Raw genomic sequence first — 12,586 nt, 5'->3', positions numbered from 1 at the left:
CCTCCTATATATACCTACGTACCCCCAAATGATCAGATACGGAGCCAAAAACCTAATTCCACCGACGCAACTTTCTGTATCCACGAGATCCCATCTTGGGGCCTCTTACGGAGCTCCGCCGGAGGGGGCATCGATCATGGAGGGCTTCTACATCAAGACCATAGCCCATCCGATGAAGTGTGAGTAGTTTACCTCAGACCTACGGGTCCATAGTTATTAGCTATATGGCTTCTTCTCTCTTTTTGGATCTCAATACAATGTTCTGCCCCTCTCTTGTGGAGATCTATTCGATGTAATCTTCTTTTTGCAGTGTGTTTGTTGAGACCGATGAATTGTGGGTTTATGATCAAGTCTATCTATGAACAATATTTGAATCTTCTCTGAATTCTTTTATGTATGATTGGTTATCTTTGCAAGTCTCTTCGAATTATCAGTTTGGTTTGGCCTACTAGATTGATATTTCTTACAATGGGAGAAGTGCTTAGCTTTGGGTTCAATCTTGGGGTGTCCTTCCCCAGTGAAAGTAGGGGCAGCAAGGCACGTATTGTATTGTTGCCATCGAGGATAACAAGATGGGGTTTTCATCATATTGCATGAGTTTATCCATTGACATCAAGTCATCTTGCTTAAGGCGTTACTCTATTTTTAACTTAATACTCTAGATGCATCCTGGATAGCGGTCGATGAGTGGAGTAATAGTAGTAGATGTAGGTAGGAGTCGGTCTACTTGTCTCGGACGTGATGCCTATATACATGATCATACCTAGATATTCTCATAAATATGCTCAATTCTGTCAATTGCTCAACAGTAATTTGTTCACCCACCGTAGAATACTTATGCTCTCGAGAGAAGCTACTAGTGAAACATATGGCCCCCGGGTCTATCTTTATCATATTAATCTCCTACTACTTAGTTATTTCCTTTGCTTTTTTACTTTGCCTCTATTTTACTTTGCATCTTTATCGCAAAAATACCAAAAATATTATCTTATCATATTTATCAGATCTCACTCTCGTAAGTGGCCGTGTAGGGATTGACAACCCCTATTTGCGTTGGTTGCAAGGATTTATTTGTTTTGTGCAGGTACGAGGGACTCGCGCGTAGCCTCCTACTGGATTGATACCTTGGTTCTCAAAAACCGAGGGAAATACTTACGCTACTTTGCTGCATAATCCCTTCCTCTTCGGGGAAAACCAACGCAGTGCTCAAGAGGTAGCAGGCTCATGACTCGCCATACTCGATTCACCCAGGAAACACCAAGATGTATTTGGATTTGAAGGAACGTTTCTGGTGGACAAGTATGAAGAAGGATATTGCCGAGTATGTACCCGTATGTGACGTATGTCAAAGAGTTAAGGAGGAGCATTAGAAGCCGGTATGATTACTTCAGCCTTTGCCGATACCCGAATGGAAGTGGGATAAGCTTGGGATAGATTTCATCACCGGATTACCCAGGACACGATTAGGCTCTGACTCCATCTGGGTAGTAGTTGATCGCTTGACCAAAGTGGCTCACTTTATCCCCGTGAAAACCACTTATACGAGTGCGAAGTTGGCCAGGATATATATGACCAGGATCGTATGTCTGCATGGAGTTCCGATGACCATCGTATCAGATAGAGGAACACAGTTTACCTCAAAGTTTTGGAATCAATTACACCAGACTTTGGGTACCAGGCTAGAGTTCAGTAAAACCTTTCATTCGCAGATAGATGGATAGACAGAGAGAGTCAACCAGATTCTGGAGGACATGTTGAGAGCTTGTGCGCTAGATTATGGATCTAGCTAGGATGATAATTTGCCTTACCCAGAGTTCTCGTACAACAACAGCTACCAAGCTAGCTTGAAGATGGACCCTTTCGAAGCCTTGTACGGAAGGAGGTGTAGGACACCATTGATGTGGTATGAAGTTGGAGACCGACAATTGTTCGGACCAGATTTAATCAGAGAGTCTGAAGAGAAGGTTAAGCTGATTCGTGATAGACTAAAGGTAGCTCAGTCTTGGCAGAAGAGTTATGCCGACACTAAACGCAAGGAGGTAGCCTATGAAATCGGAGATAGAGCATATCTCCGTGTGTCACCACTTCGAGGAGTTAAATGATTTGGAGTCAAAGGAAAGTTAGCCCCAAGATTTGTAGGACCATATATAGTTTTGGGATGTATGGGTGAAGTTGCCTACAAATTCGAGTTACCCGAAGGTTTGTCAGGAGTTCATGATGTGTTTCACGTTTCCCAGTTGAAGAAGTGCCATGCAGAGATGGCCGATATTCCAAAGTGAAATCCAGTGCCCCTGGAAGCAATTTAGTTGGAGAGTGACCTAACCTACGAGGAGAAACCCGTCAAGATTCTCGAGTTTGCCAACCAAGATATACCGAGGAAGAAGCTACCTGGGAGAGAGAAGAAAACCTATGGAAAGACCACCCACACCTTTTTGCTAGCCTACTCGAATCTCGAGGGCGAGATTCATCTTAAGGGGGGTAGGTTTGTAACATCCCAATTTTCAATTTGGATGTTAATCATTAGGTCATCATATGCATCTATGATTTGTGCATTTTGAATTGGTTTATTTGGACATTTTAATCCTAGAGACCTTAAGCAACTCAAGGACCATCTGAGAGAGTTGGAGGTTTTCACAAAAATCCATTTTTGAATTTTCAAAATTGGTAAATTAGATCAAAGGGATTTTTATTTGAAATTATTTTTTTCCAATTATTTAAAAATAAATAAAATAATGAGAAAAGAAAATACGACTTCTACAAAACAGTTAAGAAATAATGGAAATTTAATTTTGAATAAAAATATATTTTATTTGAGATTTTATTCGCTTAAATTAGGGGAAAATGTGCATTTAGCCCAATTTTTTTCACTTTGTCCTAAATATCACGAGAGGATGGTGAAAATTATTTTTGGAATTTTAGGATTTTTTATTTTGTTTGGAATTTTCTTCGCGGCAATTTTTTTTAAAAAAAAATCTTGCGCGTGCCGACTGGTTCGGCCCAGCCGAAGCCAGGCCAAGGCCCAGCCGCCGACCGCCTTCCCCCGTGGGCTGCCCGTGTCTTCGCCGGACTCCGGCTAGGAGTTCGACTTGGAGCTGCCGCCGCTCGCCCCTGCTCCAAGTCGGCCACCCCCTGGGCCTCTAAAAGCTGACCCCGCCGCCCCTCCTCCTCACAAATTGCCGCCGCCCGAGCCACAACTGCCCGATCACGCTGCTGCCACATCGCGCCGCTGCCATTGTTGCCGCCCGAGCCGTCGCCTCACTGCCCCGCACCGCTAGCCGCCACCGCTCCACCGCTGCCGCGCCACCCCGCCTCGCCGGAGTTGCCGCTGCTGCCGCGCCTCCCCGCCTCGCCGGAGTTGCCGCCGCAGCCAGTTCTTTTTCCTGAACCGGTAAAACCGCCGTAAACCGCCCCAGTTTTTTTAGTTTCGGTTTTACTTTTTTAGATCGGTTTATTTATTAGGTTAAGTTAATTAGCGAACGTTCGTTCATTTAGATCTGTTAGTGGATTTTTTTTGTTCATTAGTTTCTGTTAGAGAACGTTCGTTCATTTGAATTTTATTTTTATTTTTATTTTTCGTCCAGGGACCTATCCACAATTAGTTTTCTTACAGATTAGTCCCTGATCTTTAAACCCTCACTACTGTTTGCTCGTTTATCCAAATCGAACGAAACCAACGCCAATTTCTTAGACTTGTTCCCCTCTGTCCAGATAAACAACTTGAACATGATTTTGAAAATTTAAATTTGGTTTCAAGCAGATTTGAATTTGAACTTCTTTTGATCGTAGTATGTGTTTCGTAACTCCGATTCGATTGATTCTTTTTGCAAATTGAAACTATTCACTTAAACTTTCTGTTTAGATCTTTTTCTTTTGGTTTTTACCTTTGCATCTTATGCTTGAGTGCTTATGTATGCTTTTGTTTGTTCACGATAGAGTTTCCGGAGTGCGAGGCTTGCTACTACAAATCTCTAGGGTTTTCTGATTGTCAGCAAGGCAAGTAACACTTTGATCATATCCCTTTATTACCCAGTTTTTTGCATTAGTTTCAACCCTCAAACATTTCATGAGTAGGAGTGTGAACATGAGTATGTGGGAAGTAGTTGATGAGGTAGCAACCTATTGTCTTTTATCAACCGCGGGTATTATACGTTATCCTCATACTACTATGCTATGCTCGTAGATGTGGTTTGGGTATGAGAGATTCAGGAAAGCTGTGAGAGTAATAATATCTAAGGGAAACTTAAGGTGGCTACTTTAATACACATCTAGGTGGATTGGTTGTGGGCACCTGGGGAATCCAGTGTTGTCCTAGGAGATCCCGGGGAACCCGTGTGATCATGCTATGGAATGCCACCCAGGCTCAAAGGGATCATAAGATTATTCATGATAGAAACTTCTGTGTGCAGCCACAAGCCATTATGGGCTCTGGCATAGTTGAGTAAGTTGTGGGAATCTTTTCCATGATGGGCTAGCTGATGTATGGGATTGTAGGTGTACTGGCCTATCTATCGGTTAAGGGGGTCTCTTCGGAAAGACTGTGTCTCGATCATCCGTTTCTCAAACATCATGTTGTGCAAGAAATCCAACGGAGGAGATCGAGTCTTGTGGGGAAAAGTGTGCAAACCTCTGCAGCGTGTATAAACTAATCATGGTTAGCCGTGTCCCGGTTATGGACATCTTGAGTATCTAGTACTTGAATTATTGTTTGATCTCATCATTTTGGTTAATGAATTTATTGGGTTATTAATTATTATTTTGGGATTGAGTTGGCGGTACCTTCTCAATAATGACATAAACTTTGTAGTTAAATAAAATCTATTCCTTTGTTGTAGGGAAAAATTAGCTTTATGCAAATGATAACCTTAGAGCCTCCACCAGCCAAATATGCATGTAGTGATAACTGTTATTTCTTCATTGCTCTATAGTGCTATCTTGCCAGAATATTCCATGTGCTGACCTACACGGCTGCAACGTATCATGTTGCAGAGTTTTTAGACGAAGAGTAAGGTGCGATAGGTCGTTGTCATGCACTCAGTTTTGCCGTGGAGTTGGATGGACTCATTTATCTTTGGAGCTTCCGGAGTTATTTTTTATGGCCTTCAGCCATATTATAGTAATAAGTACTCTATTTGAGACACTCGATGTAATAAGTGTGTGATTGAACTCTGCAATAAATCCTCAAGTACTGTGTGTGTCAGCAATACCGATCCAGAGATGACACTTAAGCACAGAGACTACGGTCCATTGGGATCGGGTCAATACAAGGAGACTCTGAGTTCAAGTCAGAGGAGCCATGAGGCGGCCACAAGGGTGGAGGGCGCACCCAGGGGGTAGGGCACTCCCTGCCTTCTGAGACCCCGTGACTCCCCTTATCTAATTCTTTCACCTATATATTCACATATATTCCCAAACCACCAGAGGCATCCATGAAAACACTTTTCCACCGCTGCAACCTTCTGTTCTCATGAGATCCCATCTTCGGGCCTTTTCCGGCATCCTGCCGGATGTGGATTCGATCACGCAGGGCTTCTACATCAACCTTATTGTCCTTCCGATGAAGCGTTAGTAGTTTACCACAGACCTACGGGTCCATAGCTAGTAGCTAGATGGCTTCTTATCTCTCTTTGAGTCCCAATACCATGTTCTCCTCGATGTTCTTGGAAATCTATTGTCGAGATCCGATGAATTGTGGATTTATGATCAGCTTATCTATGAAAATTATTTGAATCTTCTCTGAATTCTTATATGCATGATTTAATATCTTTGTATTTCTCTTCAAACTATCGGTTTGGTTTGGCCAACTAGATTCGTTTTCTTGCATGGGAGAAGTGCTTAGCTTTGGATTCAAACTTGCGGTGTCCTTTCCCAGTGACAGTAGGGGCAGCAAGGCACGTATTGTATTGTTGCCATCGAGAATAAAAATATAGGGTTTTCATCATATTGCTTGAGTTAATTCCTCTACATCATGTCATATTAGTTAATGTGTTACTCTGTTCTTCATGAACCTAATACTCTAGATGCAGGCATGAGTCGATCGATGTGTGGAGTACTAGTAGTAGATGCAGAATCGTTTCAGTCTACTTGACACATACGTGATGCTTATATTTCATAGTCATTGCGTTAGATATCATTATAACTTTGTGCTTTTCTATCAATTGCTCGACAGTAATTTGTTCACCCATCGTATTATTTTCTATCTTGAGAGAAGCCTCTACTGAAACCTATGGCCCCCGGGTCTATTTTCCATCATATAAGTTTCCGATCTACTATATTAGTTTTCGATCTACTATTTTGCAATCTTTTACTTTCTGATCTATAAACCAGAAATATTTACTGTATCGTTTGTTTAGTTTCATCTATCTTTGTCAGATCTCACTTTTGCAAGTAACCGTGAAGGGATTGACAACCCCTTTATCGCGTTGGGTGCAAGTTGTTTGATTGTTTGTGCAGGTATTAGGTGATTTGTGCATTGTCTCCTACTGGATTGATACATTAGGTGATTTTGCAATCTTTTACTTTGTGCAAGTTGTTTGATTGTTTGATTGTTTTACAAGAAGTACTTGAGTGAAGGCAAGGAACCAATCCCCGCATACCCCCAACTTACAAAGGCAGACTGGGCAGAATTCAAAAGGGTCAGGGAAACTCCAAATTTTGCTGTGAAGAGTTTCAAGCAATTGGAACTTCAGAAGAAGAGCATACACCCCAATGTATGGGTGTGGCAGGATACTACGGCATGAAACTGGTATGGGAACAGGAGGACAAAGAAGCAGTAGCGGTGGGTGGGAATCCGACCTTTAGTGAAATCAAGGGCGAACGGGCCACAGACTACTTGAGGGAACGTGCAAAGAGGCGTGATGACAGAACTTATTACTTTGAAAACGCACGTGATGCCAAACTGTATGAAGTGATGGTAGAGGCTTCCAAGATCCCTGGAAGGTTCTACAGGAATTCAGGGCGATGTGACATTCTGTCCATTGCTCTGGACACAAAAGAGCCCCCTGGCCGTGGAAGGGGTATAGGTGTTAATGTCCCGCACAAGAGGGCTTTCACACTCAGAAAAGAAGAGAGGCTCAGCATGAAAAAAGTGAGGAGTGAAATGACGTAGAATGCATTGTTTGAAAAGTCAAAGAAGGAGATTTATTCGGCTGTTCGAAAGGATGTTGAGGAGTCAATGATGATGCAGAAGACTAACACTAACAGGTAGCCAACAGATGGGAGGGGAGGCGGGCATAGATGATGCTGCTTATTGTGCGACAACACTGCACAAGAGTAGATGTGCATTAGTTGACCCCAGTGACACTAAGACTGCAGCTGCTCGTGATGATGCTATATCTGATCTATCTGGAATGAAAGACAGACTAAAGGTCATGCTTACACATTATGAAGGTACATTAAAATGTGCAACAACCTAGGTTTGCCCACCCTTCTAGGAAGGTGGCCTCTTCTTGGACAATGTGCCATTGAAGTCGGGCTGTGTGAAGTGCTACGTAACTGAATTAAAGCTTGGATTCAATGAATTTGCCCTGAAGAATGTCCTAGGAGACTTTAATGAGCAATGGACCTTGGGAGAAACACTGTTACAACACATCCAGTGGCCACGAAAGGAAATAGAGTTCATCGATAAAATTCCTGAAGCCCCGCCAAGAGCAACCACTGTCGCCCCTCAATTAGTGACGCTCTCCTTGCCACAGCAGCTCTCGTGGCCTGATGCATCAACCTGTGATCAGCCGGCCCGACTTCATGGCGTACATGCCATGTCATCCTCCACCCCAAAGTAGCCAATGGAAAGGCCTACAGCTGCTGATGACGCACCACCGGTTCAGATGCCGGCCACTGAAGCTGCAGAGGGAGACCCAGCTGCAGCACATGCTCAGCAGACCAACCTGGTGGAAGAGACTGCTAAGCAATCTGATGCTTCGGAACCGCTTGCTAAGCAGTCTATAGGTCCAGAACCGACTGCTCATCAGTTCATCGGTTCGCAGGCACATTATCAGCATACCAATGCGTCAACACTTCCTGCTCAGCAAACCAACGCATTGGCACGACCTCCTCGGCACACCGACAAGTTGGCACCACCTGCGCAGAAACCCGACATAGCTTCAACGCATGGTCAACAATCCGATGCCTCTGCTCCTACAACCCAACAGTCTGTCACAGTAGCACCGCTAGCTCAGCGGTCTGGCATACATAAACCATCTGCTAAGAAGTCCATCCAAGCTTCACCGTCTGCTCGGTAGTCTACCTTGTTGGAAACCAGACGTTCTGCCAGAAATGCTTCAAGTACTAAGAAGGAAGTGGCCAAAAAGGCTACAACCACGACCACGAGGAAGCGCAGCGGGAGAGTGAAGAGGAAAGAGAACGATTGCCTCTTACTCAAAGCACTGATCACACATAACCAAATTAACAATAGCTTGTTTGAATCGGGGAGTAATATTATTTCTGACTCCATGGGTGATGAAAAAGTAGAATTGTTGCTTGCTAAAAGGAAAGCAGGCATACTTGAAGGACGCAATTACGTCCATGGCCAGCCATTTCTTGTTGGCGAATACTTTGATGAGTGCAGCTCTAGTTGCCGTGATTACATGAATATTGCTTGGATCAAATGTCAGCAGGTTATCATGCTTTGCTAGTCCACTACAATAGAGATCATTTCCGACACAATGCTGGTTCCATCAATGTGAGTTTCGAGGACTTGCATATCTTCTTCAACTTCGACGTGCTCGATGCCACTCTTGTTAGATGCCTGATTTTGTAAGTACTTAACAAACTCTGATCAACTTGTCCATACAATGTTGTAAATGATAAACAGCTAACTGCATTTTATTCCTCTCAGGGGATTAAATGCATGGAGAAGAATAAGGGAGAGTGTGTATTTCATAGATAATGCATTAGCAAATGGCACAACATTAGATGGTAAGGACCGACGAGACTAGGCCGTTAACACGGTCCTCCGTATCTTTGGAAACACGTCCGATGCATAATCATTTCTCTGACCATGTCATGAATGGTAAGTCAAGTAAACAACCACGTATACACTAATTGTCTTTTAGATTTCGACATCATTCGTAAGTTCTTGTCTTTCTTAATATGTAGCAATCACTGGATATTGGTATTCACTGTTCCAAACAAGAACACAGTTTACTAAATTGATTCTCTCAGAGATTCAACAAACGCTCAGGATCTGACGCATGTTCAACAATTCTTGGATAAGTATTGAATTCTATGATGGTGAAATTAATTTGCATTCATATCTGGTTCAATAATTGATGATGTGAAAATTAATCATCATCTGTAGTGTGCTCGCATTGTGGAAAACTAAACCAGGGAACCTGTTCAAGACGGAACAACCCATGCAGCACGAGATCGTTTCTCTGGTAACACACCAAAATCCATTATTTTTGAAAATTTATCCAACAGTCTGCAAACACCTTTCCTTACGCTAGTCAAATGTTCAAGCTTCTAAATAAACCTCTTTCTATTTTGTCCAAAGAAAAAATAATACATCTAACACGGGTTAGGTTGTTCCTAACAAGACAAATACATGACTAATTTGGCACAAAAAAAATAGTGTCCTCAGCAAGAAGCATGGACCAACCTTTGTGGATACTATATTTGCAGACACATGGTCTCCATCTGCAAATCTGCTGATAGTTTTGATGATCCTTGCGAATTAGTACTAGTAAGTCTATCTTAATTAATATCTTCTACTCCACTCATATGGCACATTCTGATCTTAAAAATACTACAACTCATCTTAAAACCGAGGACCCCTGAACCGCTCCTGGCTGGTGAATTGCTGATGATTCAGAGATTTATCAGCGACTTCTTCCTGGATCACTACATCAATCCCACTTGTGATAATGAAGATTTCAGCATACCTTCTCCTGAAACATTCAGTAAGAGTTAGCCGCTAAACATATAACACATGGATCCATTGTTTTCCATCTGATGAGGTCTTCGTATTTCGTACACTATGATTAATTATGTAATGCATATATGTGTGGACAAATCATTGGAATTTAGCTACCATATGTTTAATTGCAATTGCTGCGAAATGTGATGAATGTTCTTCCTGTGGACACTATTTGTTCAATTGAATATTGTGGCGAATTTGCTTTTTGCATGCCGATTCAAAATGGGATATTTTTGTTTATTTGTTCAATTGAATATTGTGGCGAATTTGCTTTTTGCGTGTCGATTCAAAATGGGATATTTTTGTTTCAACCTGGCAATTGCTCCGCACACGGTTCAACTAAATGAGTGTGTGCGATCCACATCGGAAAGCATACGTCAATCGTAGCGGAACCATCGGTGATACATAGCAGATCGCAAAAGATTTGCAGCGCTACTTCGTGTTCATAGGTTCTCCGGAACCATTTGTGATATCGTGTTATCGCACACAAGAACTGGGAGTAAACCGTGCCCAACGCAGAATACAATCCCAGTCAAATTTTTTCAGGAAACGTGTGGGATCCGAAACGAAAAGCACACGTCACTCTTGCGGCAACCATCGGAGATACCTAACAAATGACAAACGGTCTGTAGGGCTTGTATGTTTGCGAAGGGGCTCCTGAACCGTTTGTGATAGAACATTATCGCAGACGGTAATTGTTGGAAAACATGTGCGATGGGGTCTAGCATGGCAGACGGGTTATGCAGAAAACTCATGTGCGATAGGGCACAAATCGCACATAGTTCATATGTTGGCCCATGTGCCTTACATACTGTTTCCCAAACAGTTCGTTACGACAGACCGTATGGTTTCACTGCGCCATTATCGTAATTTGATTGATTTATTTCTTCCTTTTATCTTAAGAGATCTCAAATAAGGGACATACTTTTGCGTATTTCCGAATGGAGCAGAATAGTCATTCAACTGATGCTACCACCCAGGCACAGAATCCGAAATAACAATCAGGAATAGGACTATAACAATTTTTTCCAGCAATAATATAATATCTTATATTATCTTATTTTGATTTAATAGAAATTAGAAATTCTCTATAGCAAATTACTATGGAGTCCCTAATTCCGAATCAAGAGATTTGTTGTGGAATTTCTCTTTGTACTGTGCTTGCTTTTGTGTCTTTGAATAAAAAAGAAAGAAGGGGGTCGATTTAGGCTCCTTCCCTTCCACACAATTGAAATCGTTGAGAAAGAGATATGAGAAGCCCTGGTATTCTCTACTTGAATTCAGGAAGATTTAGTGTGTGCTGCATCGCACATGATTACATTTTGGAAGGCCTCTGGATCAGTGTTCCATATCCCCGATGGTTTCTGGGTCATGTGGGAAGGACCCCCTATCGCATACGCCCTCTTGGCGACGGTTCTGAGGGCCGTCGTGGAAAGGGGTTAAAAACCGTTTGTTTAGGACTGACGCGAACCAGTGTTGCCTCATTTGGGTAGATCTTCATGAAGTAGGCGATCTCCTTGCTCGTACAAACTCCTTGGTTCAACTCCACAATCTTAACGGAGGCTCCCAGGTGACGCCTAACCAATCTAGGAGACACCACTCTCCAAAAGGTAATAGACGGTGTGTTGATGATGAACTACTTGCTCTTGTGCTTCAAATGACAGTCTCCCCAACACTCAACTCTCTCTCTCATATTTGGATTTGGTGGAAAGATGAATTGAGTGGAAAGCAAGTTGGGGAAGGCTATAGATCAAGATTCAAATGGTTGGATTGGAATATCCTGGTCTCAACACATGACTAGGTGGTTCTCTTGCAGAAAATGAATGTTGAAGTGTAGGCATGTTCTGATGGTTGTCCTTTCTAATGAAGGAAGGGTGGAGGGGTATATATACCCTCCACGCAAAATCTAACCATTACACACAATTTACCAAACTCGGTGGGACCGGATCAGAAAACTCGGTAAGACCGATTCAGTTCAAAATGTGAATGTTAGGCTTTTCGGTGGGACTGACATGTCAACTCGGTGGGACCGATTTTATTAGGGTCAGGGCATACCGTAATCTCGGTGAGACAGATTACTCAAACTCGGTGGGACCAATTTTGGTAATAAGCTAACCAGAGAGTTCGTAAGGCAAACTCGGTGGGACCGACTCGCTCATTTCGGTGATACCAAAATGTTACGAAGGGGAAACGGAGAGTTTGCATTGCAGACTCGGTGGGACCGATCGCTCATCTCGGTTGGACTGAAATGTTCTGAAGGGAAACAGAGAGTTTGCAATCCCATCTCGGTGAGACCGAAATGACTAGGGTTTCTGGCAGTGGCTATGTCAAGTGAACTTGGTGGCGCCGGATAGAACATTTCAGTGGGGCCGAGTTTGACTTTTGGTTTGGGACATATGTGGATATGAGAAAGAGGTTGAGGGTTTTTGGAGCATATCACTAAGCATTTTGAGCAAGTAAGTCATTAAGCAACACCTCATCCCCTTTTAATAGTATTGGCTTTTCCTATGGACTCATTGTGATCTTGGATCACTAAAATGAAAATTTAGAGTCTTGAGCTTGAGCCAATGTGTCTCCTTAGCAATTTGAGGGGTCCACATTCCTAATCCATTCCATGCCAATCATTGAACTTTCTGAAATGATCATCTTGAAATAGTATTAGTTCAATGAGCT

The sequence above is a fragment of the Triticum aestivum genome, chromosome 2A (assembly GCF_018294505.1).
Source record: "Triticum aestivum cultivar Chinese Spring chromosome 2A, IWGSC CS RefSeq v2.1, whole genome shotgun sequence".
In the NCBI taxonomy this organism is placed as follows: domain Eukaryota; kingdom Viridiplantae; phylum Streptophyta; class Magnoliopsida; order Poales; family Poaceae; genus Triticum; species Triticum aestivum.
This window is presented reverse-complemented; position numbering follows the sequence as displayed.